Genomic DNA, 13,412 nt, shown 5'->3' with positions numbered 1-13,412 from the left:
TATGTAAAAAAAAAGTTCAGAATTGGAAGGAATTTGGAACTTTTATTAAACTCTTTGCTTTTGGACTAGATTATAACTATATGTATATCAGTGGTGGAATAAGTAGACTGTAGATCCTATGCTGTCCCCCAAACATGGCTATCCTTTACCCCTCACTGTGCCAAACCATTCACCCGCTTTCATTTAAAAATAACATAGAATATTTGCATATAGGATAATATGTGAAGTATGTGACCACATTTGCCTTGCACTAGTTGCTTGGTACTATGCTAGTCACTAAAGAATCTCAAAAAATTATGAAAAGCAGAACAACAATAACAGAACCGAGCTCTTTATGAACTCTTGGGTATAATCCATCTGGAGGCGGAGCCTTGTTCATATTTACCTTATTTAGCTTAACTCCTTTCCGACCGCCTAACGCACGGATGCATCCTGGCGGCGGTCGATTCATTCCTCCTGGCCGCATCCGTGCGTCATCTCGCGAGTTGCGAGATTTCGGCCAGAGCCGGCCCGCGCATGCGCATCGCGGGCCGCCAGAAGTTAAAGGAGTATTTCGTCACCAGCCTGCCAGCCAATGATCGTTGCTGGCAGGCTGGCGATTTAAAAAAAAATCAAATCAGAAGCCATCTAACAGCTTATATTTATAAATATAAGGTGTTAAATGTCTTCTGTGCTCCTCTGCTGGTCCTTTTCGTCGGTTGGTCCCAGCAGAGGAGCACACATCACAGTGAGTAGCCACCAAACACCACACTTAGCCCCAGATCACCCCCCATCACCCCAATTAACCCCTTGATCACCCCTTGATCGCCCCTGTCAATCACCTAGTGAAAGGGAAAAAAGTGATCAGTGTAAACTGTCACTTTTTTTTTCCACTGGTATTGACTGATAGGTTTTAGGATAGTTTAGGCCCCTTGGTTAGGTAGTTAGCGTCGGTTAGCGCCCAGCCCACCGCACCGCAGTCACTGATTCGCTGATTAGCGTATCGCTAATCAGCTTTTGTACTTTTATAGTATCTGTAAGTGATCAAAACTGATCACAGTCAGATCTATAATAGTATTAGTGTCACCTTAGCTCGCCCTCCACCCAAAACGCAGTGTTTGCCCGATCAGGCCTGATCGGTCGCCTACACGTGCGTTCACCCACGCCCGCCCCGCCGCAGTGACAAAAAAATATTATTTTTTTGATCACTGCACAATCACTTTACAAGCGCTGCGGCGATAAAAAAAAAATCAGTTTTGATATTTTTTATCAATCGCAGCGGCCTCCGGTACTTCGCTAGCCTCCCATTTGTAAGACAGGCTTGCTTTTTTTCTTGGGTACTCTCAGGGAATACCCCTAAATTTAGTAGTCCAAATGTCAAACAGGGGGTATTCTTCTGAAGAGGCCTACAGGCTTCTGACCCAGTCGGATGAGGAATGGGAACCCTCATCTGTCGAATATGAACCTGTAGAAAGCAGTGGCAGTCTGACCCAAAGTTCGGACGAGGAGGTTGAGGTCCCTGATAGCACCAGGCGTACCCGGCCCCATGTCGCTAGACCACAGGTTGCACAGGATCCGCTTCAAGGGCAGCAGAGTGGGGCTTGTGCTGTCGGATTACGTGGTGAGGCATACACCAGCAGTGCAGCCCATCCTGGACCTAGTACCAGCACTGCCGTACAACATGGTGAAGCGGCGAGCACAAGAAGGGCAGTTGAAGCTGGTACGGTGGCACGTGCAATAGTTGCAAAAAAATATTGTCCAGCTTCACCTCGCAGTGCGTGTTTTATTAGGAAACGTGCTTAAAAACCAAACATCAGGCTCATATCATCAACATGTTTCGGATCAACATATATTACAGATCCTTCCTCATGATACAGAGAATAAGACTGACAAATCTTATATACAGAGTAAAAGCAGTGATTCAGCTGTGGATTATTGATTGGCAATTGGACTGCTTTCACCCCACCCACAGCATATACCACTGAGACACAGGAACAGAACTGCATGAGAAGAAGAGAGGGAAAGAAAAAAAAAAAAAATTAATTTTCACCCCTCTCTTCCTCCCACGCAAGAACCGCCCCTAAAGGACAAGAGAAGAAGATACATCTAATAATGCAATATTAAATCTTGTCTTTGATTAAGGCCCAAAGGCATACAGGACTGAAATCTAAAAATCCAATAGGCTTCTCTATTGAGAAGAGCTTTCCTATGGTCTCCGCCCCGTTTAGGAAAATTAACTCGTTCAATGCCCTGAACTTTCATGCCAGCAATATTGCCCTGGTGGCAGGAGGCAAAATGCTGGCTGACTGCTGACACATTTTTTACAAAAGCATGAGATATATCTGAGATATGTCTGCATATCCGAACTTTGAGGGCATTGGACGTGCATCCCACATATTGCAATTGACATGTAGAACAAGACACACAATACACCACATGTGTGGTATTGCAGTTAATGTATTGTTGTATCTCAAATGACTGCTGGGCTGCAACAGAGGCCACATTCCGTCCTGTTTGTACGACACTGCAACACGTACAAATGCGGTGCCCGCATTTGAACATCCATTTAGACCTAAGCCAACATTGTTGTGGTACCGTACCATCTGAAAACCGACTCGGACTGAGTTTTTGAGAAAGTGTTGGCGCCTTGCGGGCAACACATTTTATTCCCTTGTCCACAATCGGTTTCCAGGCGGCATCTGTGCGCAAAACTGTCAGATTCTTTCTGACAATCTTGCAGACATCCAGATATTCAAGACTATAGTTAGTTATAAAGAATGGCATTGCAGTCTGGCCTCCTTGTTTTAAACCTTTGTATTTTTTATATTTAGGAAAAACCAGGTCTCGCCTGGGTAATGCAAGAGCTGTTTTTTTAGCTGTGTCTATTAAAGACTGGCCGTAACCTCTGATCTGCAGTCGAGCAGTCAACTTTTCTGCCTCTCTGAGGAAGGTGGAATCATCTGAGCAGTTCCTCCTTAATCTGATAAATTCACCCCTAGGGATGTTTTTAACCACGTGTTTCGGATGACAGGACAGGGCTAATAAAGTGGTATTGCCAGCTGTCTCTTTTCTATAAGTACAAGTGGTTATCTCAGATTTTTCCACATCACCATGGAGAGTAAGATCCAAAAATGAAATAGTGTGCACATGAAAATCAACCGTAAAGCTCAGATTCATTTGATTATCATTGAGATATCTCTCAAACAGTGGTATGGCCGTCACATCCGACGACCAGATGAACAACAGGTCATCTATGTAACGGCCATACCACTGCAGGGAGGAAGACCACGGGTTATCACAGGAAAACAAAAAACGAGACTCCCACCAAGACATGTATATGTTCGCCAGTGAGGGCGAAAATTTTGCGCCCATCGAAACTCCAGTACATTGTAAGTATAGCTTCTGGTCGAACATAAACACATTGTGTTTGAGCAAGAACCGAATCACATCACAAATATAAGCAATGAATTCCAGGCTATAATCTGAGTATGCATTTAAAAACCATTTGGTTGCAGCAATAGCCTGATCGTGCGGGATGACTGTATAAAGTGATGTGACATCGGCTGTTACCCAAACAAAATCCGGGTTCCATTTGAAGTCATAAAAGGATTGTAACACTGACCTAGTGTCCAGCAAGAAACCAGGCAAGGTTTGCACTAATGGTTGTAACAGACTATCTACCCATTCTGACATTTTTTCAGAGTATGAGCCTATGCCTGCAACAATTGGTCGCATCGAAGGAGGAAACACTGGCTTATGTATTTTCGGGAGTGAGTGAAATATCGGAGTGATAGGAAAAGGAACATAAATATAGTCTGCTTGTCTCTGATTAATGAACCCTCCACTCACTCCAACACTTAACAACTCCAGAAGTTCCTCCTGAAAGCGGGGGGTGGGGTCACTGGATAGCTCCGTGTATGTGTCCGGAACCCCCAACATAAGGAGATTCTGGGACCTATACACGGAGCGATCCAAGACCACCACCGCACCCCCTTTATCTGCCTGTCTAATAGAAATATCTGGCATAGACTCCAATTTAGATAGAGCTAGTCTTTCCTCAACAGTTAAATTATTTCTGTGCCTGCCTGTATTGTTGCTGACATTATCCTTTAACCGGAACAAATCGCGCTCCACCAACTCTTGGAAATTATCCAATGCAGGTGAGCGCGACTGAATCGGATAAAAGTCAGGATTATGTGTCAAAAAATCATCAGAACAATTAACAAGAGTATCAGTATCATTGCACCTTGAGCGACATTCTTGAAGTTGGGATGTGACACTGAGTTCCTGAAAACTGAACATGGTGTGGAGTAAACTATTGTTTCCCCGTGAGGGACCTTCGGGTAATAAACCCCCCCTGGATGAGAGCTGATTATTCACAGTTACAGTGTCATCACATTCCAAATTCAAAAAATGTTTTGTTGACTGTCAAATCTCTGGCAAATTTATTTACGTCAAGAATGGTTTTATAAATGTCAAAATGAACTGTGGGAGAAAATGACAGACCCCTGGTGCAATAGTTACCCCGTCGCAGCCACCGCACAGACAGGCCCGTAGAGCCCCTAGAGTCCCTGAGGTGCTGGCAAACCCTGATTGGCAGTCCCCAACTTCAGCCACACCTGTAGTTCCCCCTTTCACCGCCCAGTCTGGAGTTCGGGTTGAGACAGCTCAGAGCGGTTCGGCACTGGGATTTTTTGAGCTGTTCTTGACTGTGTAGCTCTTGGACTTAGTCGTGGCAGAAACAAATCGGTATGCCACTCAATTTATAGCCGCCAACCCGGGAAGCTTTTATGCCCAGCCTCCGAAAATAACATTTTTCTAAGCCTTCTCCTCAACATGGGTCTAACCAAAAAGCATGAATTGCGGTCATATTGGTCCACAAACCCAAATCATCACATGCCCATGTTCTCTGCTGCTATGTCCAGGACACAATTTGAGACCATCCTGCGTTTCCTGCACTTTAGCGACAACACCACCTCCCGTCCCAGAGGCCACCCAGCTTTTGACCGGCTCCACAAAATTCGGCCCCTCATAGACCACTTCAACAACAAATTTGCAGATTTGTATACCCCTGAGCAAAACATCTGCGTAGACGAGTCCCTTATACATTTTACCGGGCGCCTTGGCTTCAAACAATACATCCCAAGCAAGCGCGCCCGGTATGGGGTCAAATTGTATAAGCTCTGTGAAAGGGCCACAGGCTATACCCACAAATTTCGGATCTATGAGGGAAAAGATCAGACCCTAGAGCCGGTTGGTTGCCCTGACTACCTGGGGAGCAGTGGGAAGACAGTCTGGGACTTGGTGTCACCCTTATTTGGCAAGGGGTACCATCTTTATGTGGACAATTTTTACACAAGTGTGCCCCTCTTCAGGCATTTGTTCCTAGAACAGATTGGCTGCTGTGGCACCGTGCGACCTAGTTGCCGGGGCTTCCCCCAACGGCTCTTTACCACCCATCTTGCAAGGGGGGAGAGGGCTGCCTTGTGTAACGAAGAACTGCTCGCGGTGAAATGGAGAGACAAGCGTGACGTTTACATGCTCTCCTCCATTCACGCAGACACGACAATACAAATTGAACGGGCAACCAGTGTCATTGAAAAGCCCCTCTCAGTCCACGACTATAACCTTCACATGAGAGGGGTGGACTTCAATGACCAGATGTTGGCTCCCTATTTAGTTTCCCGACGCACCAGACGCTGGTATAAGAAGGTGTCTGTATATTTGATTCAATTGGCTGCATATAATAGTTTTGTTCTCTACAGTAAGGCTGGGAGAACAGGATCCTTCCTCAAATTTCAGGAAGAGATGATCGAGAACCTCCTGTATCCAGGAGGTTCCGTGGCCCCATCCACCAGTGTAGTGAGCCGTCTACACGAGCAACATTTCCCCAATGTCGTTGCTGGTACCTCAACCCAACCGTCACCCCGAAAAAGATGTCGTGTCTGTAGCAGGAGTGGAATAAGGCGTGACACCTGCTATTTCTGTCCTGACTGCCCTGACCACCCTGCCCTATGCTTAGGGGAGTGTTTCCGGAAGTACCACACACAGGTACACTTAGCATAGGGATTGCATCTCACAGGACAGGCACACAGGGCTATTAGGGCCCTTTCACTCACAGCTGCTGCAAACCTCTCCTTTCACCTGGGACAAAGTGCATAATGTACTTCGCCACATCTTTGGGCGATTTGCGCTTTGCACATTGTCCCATGGGGAAGGAGAGGTTTGTCCTATAAAGGTAAAAAAAAATTAAAAAATCACCGGTAAGCAAAAAAGTTAACGTTCTGTTCAAAAAGTTAAATAAAGTTTATATGCTCCGTTCAAATTTTATTATAAAGTTAATAAATTTATTGCGTTGCGGCCTGGTTTTTTCTTTTTTGTTTTGTTTTTTTTACCTTCCAGGTGGACCAACCGATTGACTAGCTGCAGCACTGATGTGCATTCTGACAGAAGCATTGCGCTGCTGTCAGATTACACAAAAGTCGGTGTATGCGGCGCTGCAAGACGAGATTTCTCCTCTGCAGTAAAAGATACGTTTGCCGAGGCATATGAGCTGAGGAGGCGGCGGTGTTCATATACTTTGGCAAACACTTTGTATATAAAAAACTAAATTAAAAAAATCCCGGCAATGATTTATTCATTCACATCGATTGATGTGAATGGAGAAATCTGGTTTGCCAGGGCATACGGGCTAAGTGGGTATGGATGTTGGGCGGAGCTCCTATGTCCTGGCAGACGCCTTTCCCCTCATTTTTTTTTTTTTGGCAGAGATTTTTTCATCCACATTGATCGATGCGAATGAAGAAATCTGTGCCGTTCATTTTTTCTTTCAGCCGAGAGGCTGAACGGAAAAAAAAAATCTCATTACCCGTATGCTCAATATAAGGAGAATAGCAGAAACTCCTAATGCTGGCCATACATGTAATGATTGCGGAGACCCTCAAATGCCAGGGCAGTACAAACACCCCACAAATGACCCCATTTTGGAAAGAAGACACCCCAAGGTATTCCGTGAGGGGCATGGCGAGTTTCTAGAATTTTTTATTTTTTGTCACAAGTTAGCGGAATTTTTATTTTATTTTTTGATTAAGAAAAAAAAAATCATTTTCCGCTAACTTGTGACAAAAAATAAAAAATTCTAGGAACTCACTATTTTCACTTTGTAACAAATGCAGCCGCCATTTTAGTAAAAAAAAATACGATTCGTTGCACTCAAAGTTAATCTGTCGTTTTACACATAGACTTACTGTGTCAAACTCGATATTAAAGTCTAATAAATCGCCACTTTTTTCTTGTTCAACTGCTGTAATATTCACAGTTAATCTGTCATTTTACACATAGACTTACTGTGTGTCAGTCCACATGTACGGCACTGGTGGACATGACTTACAGTGTAACTGTCATTTTTTTATTTTATTTGCTAGTTTATTAGAGCTAGGCATGTATACCTGAGTTAGTCTATCAATGATTGTCAAAAGATCTGTAATTACCTTATAATAACAGCTTTTATTAATGTCCTCTGTCCCTTTCCACTGCTCCCTTAAAAGACTGTTGCTATGGCTTGTCTGTCTCTGGCTAAGAAGACAGGAAGATGGAGGGGCGGTCCTTCACACTGCATGCCTGCATTAGGCTCCCGAGTGAGGAGGCGTGTCAATCAGTAATTCAATCTGATTGGCTGGCAGGGAGGGGAAGTGAGGGAAGGCAGTTTTGGCCTCAGAACTGGCAGAGAAGCCATCTTGAGAAGGTCCTCATATTGTAAATGTTTAAACAACCGTAACTAAGGGAAAAACTCAAGGAAAACAGTGGTATGTGCAGAAACTAAAGATTGCTTTATGCATAATGCTGCTGCAGCAGTACCATATGCTAAGATTGATTTTTTTATAAAAACATGACAGTTACCCTTTAAGGACCAGCGCCGTACATGTACCTGATCAGCGGCACAGACCTGGCAGTCACTGACAGCCAGGCCCCTACTGCATACGCCTGCATCGGTGAAAACACCACTGCTGGTGTATTAAACCTTTGCATGCAGATGGTTTGCGGAGGTTACAGATTCCCTCTGCTTCCCCATTGGGTCCCCGCACTGCAATGATGGGCACCCGATGTCAGAGAAGGCAGTCCGATGCCTTCCATAGGAATCAGGGCTTGCCTTCTACAGAAGCCTGTGAGATCCAGCCCATTAGGCTGAGTCTCATAGGCAGGCTTTCTGCATAAAAGCTGACAGTTAATGCATTACAATAAAACCGTCTTCTCATCCCGCAAAAAATGAGACCAAAAATAAAACATACTATGGCTCTCAGAATATGGAGACATTAAAACATGAATTTTTTTTGTTTCAAAAATGCTTTTATTGTGTTTAAAGTGAAAACAATGAAAAACATATTAGGTATCGCTGCGTCCGTAACAACTAGGTCTATTAAAATATCACATGACCTAACCCCTCAGGTGAACACCGAAAAAAACAAAAAAATACGGTGTCAATAAAGCCATTTTTTGGTCACCTTTAGAGTTGAGCGAACACCTGGATGTTCGGGTTCGAGAAGTTCGGCCGAACTTCCCGGAAATGTTCGGGTTCGGGATCCGAACCCGATCCGAACTTCGTCCCAAACCCGAACCCCATTGAAGTCAATGGGGACCCGAACTTTTGGGCACTAAAAAGGCTGTAAAACAGCCCAGGAAAGAGCTAGAGGGCTGCAAAAGGCAGCAACATGTAGGTAAATCCCCTGCAAACAAATGTGGATAGGGAAATGAATTAAAATTAAAATTAAAAAAATAAAAATGAACCAATATCAATTGGACAGAGGTCCCATAGCAGAGAATCTGGCTTCACGTCAGCAGAGAATCAGTCTCTTCATGCCATAGCAAAGAATCTGGCTTCATGTCAGCAGAGAATCAGTCTCTTCATGCCATAGCAGAGAATCTGGCTTCATGTCAGCGCAGAATCAGTCTTCATGTCATAGCAGAGAATCAGGCTTCACGTCACCCACCACTGGAACAGGCCACTGTCACACATTTAGGCCCAGGCACCCAGGCAGAGGAGAGGTCCCGTAACAGAGAATCTGGCCTTATGTCAGCGCAGAATCTGTCTTCATGTCATAGCAGAGAATCAGGCTTCACGTCACCCACCACTGGAACAGGCCACTGTCACACATTTAGGCCCCGGCACCCAGACAGAGGAGAGCGGTCCCGTAATAGAGAATCTGGCCTTATGTCAGCGCAGAATCTGTCTTCATGTCATAGCAGAGAATCAGGCTTCACGTCACCCACCACTGGAACAGGCCACTGTCACACATTTAGGCCCCGGCACCCAGACAGAGGAGAGCGGTCCCGTAACAGAGAATCTGGCCTTATGTCAGCGCAGAATCTGTCTTCATGTCATAGCAGAGAATCAGGCTTCACGTCACCCACCACTGGAACAGGCCACTGTCACACATTTAGGCCCAGGCACCCAGGCAGAGGAGAGAGGTCCCGTAACAGAGAATCTGGCCTTATGTCAGCGCAGAATCTGTCTTCATGTCATAGCAGAGAATCAGGCTTCACGTCACCCACCACTGGAACAGGCCACTGTCACACATTTAGGCCCAGGCACCCAGGCAGAGGAGAGAGGTCCCGTAACAGAGAATCTGGCCTTATGTCACCGCACAATCTGTCTTCATGTCATAGCAGAGAATCAGGCTTCACGTCACCCACCACTGGAACAGGCCACTGTCACACATTTAGGCCCAGGCACCCAGGCAGAGGAGAGAGGTCCCGTAACAGAGAATCTGGCCTTATGTCAGCGCAGAATCTGTATTCATGTCATAGCAGAGAATCAGGCTTCACGTCACCCACCACTGGAACAGGCCACTGTCACACATTTAGGCCCCGGCACCCAGACAGAGGAGAGGTTCATTCAACTTTGGGTTGCCCCGCAATATAATGGTAAAATGAAATTAAAAATAGTATTGAATGAGGAAGTGCCCTGGAGTAGAATAATATATTGTTAAGGGGAGGTAGTTAATATCTAATCTGCACAAGGGATGGACAGGTCCTGTGGGATCCATGCCTGGTTCATTTTTATGAACGTCAGCTTGTCCACATTGGCTGTAGACAGGCGGCTGCGTTTGTCTGTAATGACGCCCCCTGCCGTGCTGAATACACGTTCAGACAAAACGCTGGCCGCCGGGCAGGCCAGCACCTCCAAGGCATAAAAGGCTAGCTTTGGCCACGTGGAAAATTTGGAGACCCAGAAGTTGAATGGGGCCGAACCATCAGTCAGTACGTGGAGGGGTGTGCACAGGTACTGTTCCACCATGTTAGTGAAATGTTTCCTCCTGCTAACACGTTCCGTATCAGGTGGTGGTGCACTTAGCTGTGGCGTGTTGACAAAACTTTTCCACATCTCTGCCATGCTAACCCTGCCCTCAGAGGAGCTGGGCGTGACACAGCTGCGTTGGCGAACTCTTGCTCCTCCTCTGCCTTCGCCTTGGGCTTCCACTGGTTCCCCTGTGACATTTGGGAATGCTCTCAGTAGCGCGTCTACCAACGTGCGCTTGTACTCGCGCATCTTCCTATCACGCTCCAGTGTAGGAAGTAAGGTGGGCACATTGTCTTTGTACCGGGGATCCAGCAGGGTGGCAACCCAGTAGTCCGCACACCTTAAAATGTGGGCAACTCTGCTGTCGTTGCGCAGGCACTGCAGCATGTAGTCGCTCATGTGTGCCAGGCTGCCCAGAGGTAAGGACAATCTGTCCTCTGTGGGAGGCGTATCGTCATCGTCCTGTGTTTCCCCCCAGCCACGCACCAGTGATGGGCCCGAGCTGCTTTGGGTGCCACCCCGCTGTGAACATGCTTCATCCTCATCCTCTTCCACCTCCTCCTCATCCTCGTCCTCCTCCACCTCCTCTTCATCCTCGTCCTCCTCGTCCTCCAGTAGTGGGCCCTGTTTGGCCGCATTTGTACCTGGCCTCTGGTGTTGCAAAAAACCTCCCTCTGAGTCACTTCGAAGAGACTGGCCTGAAAGTGCTAAAAATGACCCCTCTTCCTCCTCTTCCTCCTGGGCCACCTCCTCTTCCATCATCGCCCTAAGTGTTTTCTCAAGGAGACATAGAAGTGGTATTGTAACGCTGATAACGGCGTCATCGCCACTGGCTATGTTGGTGGAGTACTCGAAACAGCGCAACAGGGCACACAGGTCTCGCATGGAGGCCCAGTCATTGGTGGTGAAGTGGGTCTGATCCACAGTGCGACTGACCCGTGCGTGCTGCAGCTGAAACTCCACTATGGCCTGCTGCTGCTCGCACAGTCTGTCCAGCATATGCAAGGTGGAGTTTCACCTGGTGGGCACGTCGCATATGAGGCGGTGAGCGGGAAGGCCGAAGTTACGCTGTAGCGCAGACATGCGAGCAGCGGCAGGGTGTGAATGCCGGAAGCGCGAACAGACGGCCCGCACTTTATGCAGCAGCTCTGACATGTCGGGGTAGTTGCGAATGAACTTCTGCACCACCAAATTCAGCACATGCGCCAGGCAAGGGATGTGCGTCAAACCGGCTAGTCCCAGAGCTGCAACGAGATTTCGCCCATTATCGCACACCACCAGGCCGGGCTTGAGGCTCACCGGCAGCAACCACTCGTCGGTCTGTTGTTCTATACCCCGCCACAACTCCTGTGCGGTGTGGGGCCTGTCCCCCAAACATATGAGTTTCAGAATGGCCTGCTGACGTTTACCCCGTGCTGTGCTGAAGTTGGTGGTGAAGGTGTGTGGCTGACTGGATGAGCAGGTGGAAGAAGAGGAGGAGGAAGCTGAGTAGGAGGAGGAGGAGACAGGAGGCAAAGAATGTTGCCCTGCGATCCTTGGCGGCGGAAGGACGTGCGCCAAACAGCTCTCCGCCTGGGGCCCAGCCGCCACTACATTTACCCAGTGTGCAGTTAGGGAGATATAGCGTCCCTGGCCGTGCTTACTGGTCCACGTATCTGTGGTTAGGTGGACCTTGCCACAGATGGCGTTGCGCAGTGCACACTTGATTTTATCGGACACTTGTTTGTGCAGGGAAGGCACGGCTCTCTTGGAGAAGTAGTGGCGGCTTGGAACAACATACTGTGGGACAGCAAGTGACATGAGCTGTTTGTAGCTGTGTGTGTCCACCAGCCTAAATGACAGCATTTCATAGGCCAGTAGTTTAGAAATGCTGGCATTCAGGGCCAGGGATCGAGGGTGGCTAGGTGGAAATTTACGCTTTCTCTCAAATGTTTGTGAGATGGAGAGCTGAACGCTGCCGTGTGACATGGTTGAGATGCTTGGTGACGCAGGTGGTGGTGTTGGTGGTACATCCCATGTTTGCTGGGCGGCAGGTGCCAACGTTCCTCCAGAGGCGGAGGAAGAGGCCGAGGCGGCGGCGGCAGCAGCAGCAGAAGAGGCCGAGGCGGCGGCGGCAGCAGTAGAAGAGGCCAAGGCGGCAGCAGCAGAAGAGGTAGCAGGGGGAGCCTGAGTGACTTCCTTGTTTTTAAGGTGTTTACTCCACTGCAGTTCATGCTTTGCATGCAGGTGCCTGGTCATGCAGGTTGTGCTAAGGTTCAGAACGTTAATGCCTCTCTTCAGGCTCTGATGGCACAGCGTGCAAACCACTCGGGTCTTGTCGTCAGCACATTGTTTGAAGAAGTGCCATGCCAGGGAACTCCTTGAAGCTGCCTTTGGGGTGCTCGGTCCCAGATGGCGGCGGTCAGTAGCAGGCGGAGTCTCTTGGCGGCGGGTGTTCTGATTTTGCCCACTGCTCCCTCTTTTGCTACGCTGTTGGCTCGGTCTCACCACTGCCTCTTCCCCAGAACTGTGAAAGTCAGTGGCACGACCTTCATTCCATGTGGGGTCTAGGACCTCATCGTCCCCTGCATCGTCTTCCACCCAGTCTTGATCCCTGACCTCCTGTTCAGTCTGCACACTGCAGAAAGACGCAGCAGTTGGCACCTGTGTTTCGTCATCATCAGAGACGTGCTGAGGTGGTATTCCCATGTCCTCATCATCAGGAAACATAAGTGGTTGTGCGTTAGTGCATTCTATCTCTTCCACCCCTGGGGAAGGGCTAGGTGGATGCCCTTGGGAAACCCTGGCAGCAGAGTCTTCAAACAGCATAAGAGACTGCTGCATAACTTGAGGCTCAGACAGTTTCCCTGATATGCATGGGGGTGATGTGACAGACCGATGGGCTTGGTTTTCATGCGCCATCTGTGCGCTTTCTGCAGAAGACTGGGTGGGAGATAATGTGAACGTGCTGGATCCACTGTCGGCCACCCAATTGACTAATGCCTGTACCTGCTCAGGCCTTACCATCCTTAGAACGGCATTGGGCCCCACCAAATATCGCTGTAAATTCTGCTGGCTACTGGGACCTGAGTTAGTTGGTTCACTAGGACGTGTGGCTGTGGCAGAACGGCCACGTCCTCTCCCAGCACCAGAGGGT

General features: G+C 47.9%; 1 protein-coding gene across 1 annotated transcript in view; it reads left to right on the top strand.

Moving 5' to 3' along the window:
• Positions 1 to 13,412, top strand: part of CACNA1S (calcium voltage-gated channel subunit alpha1 S) — a 1,092,054-nt gene that overhangs the window by 287,896 nt on the left and 790,746 nt on the right.

This window comes from Bufo bufo, chromosome 3, assembly GCF_905171765.1.
Source record: "Bufo bufo chromosome 3, aBufBuf1.1, whole genome shotgun sequence".
Lineage (NCBI taxonomy): Eukaryota > Metazoa > Chordata > Amphibia > Anura > Bufonidae > Bufo > Bufo bufo.
Note: the sequence above shows the minus strand (reverse complement) of the source record. Positions and strands in the feature narration are given on the sequence as shown.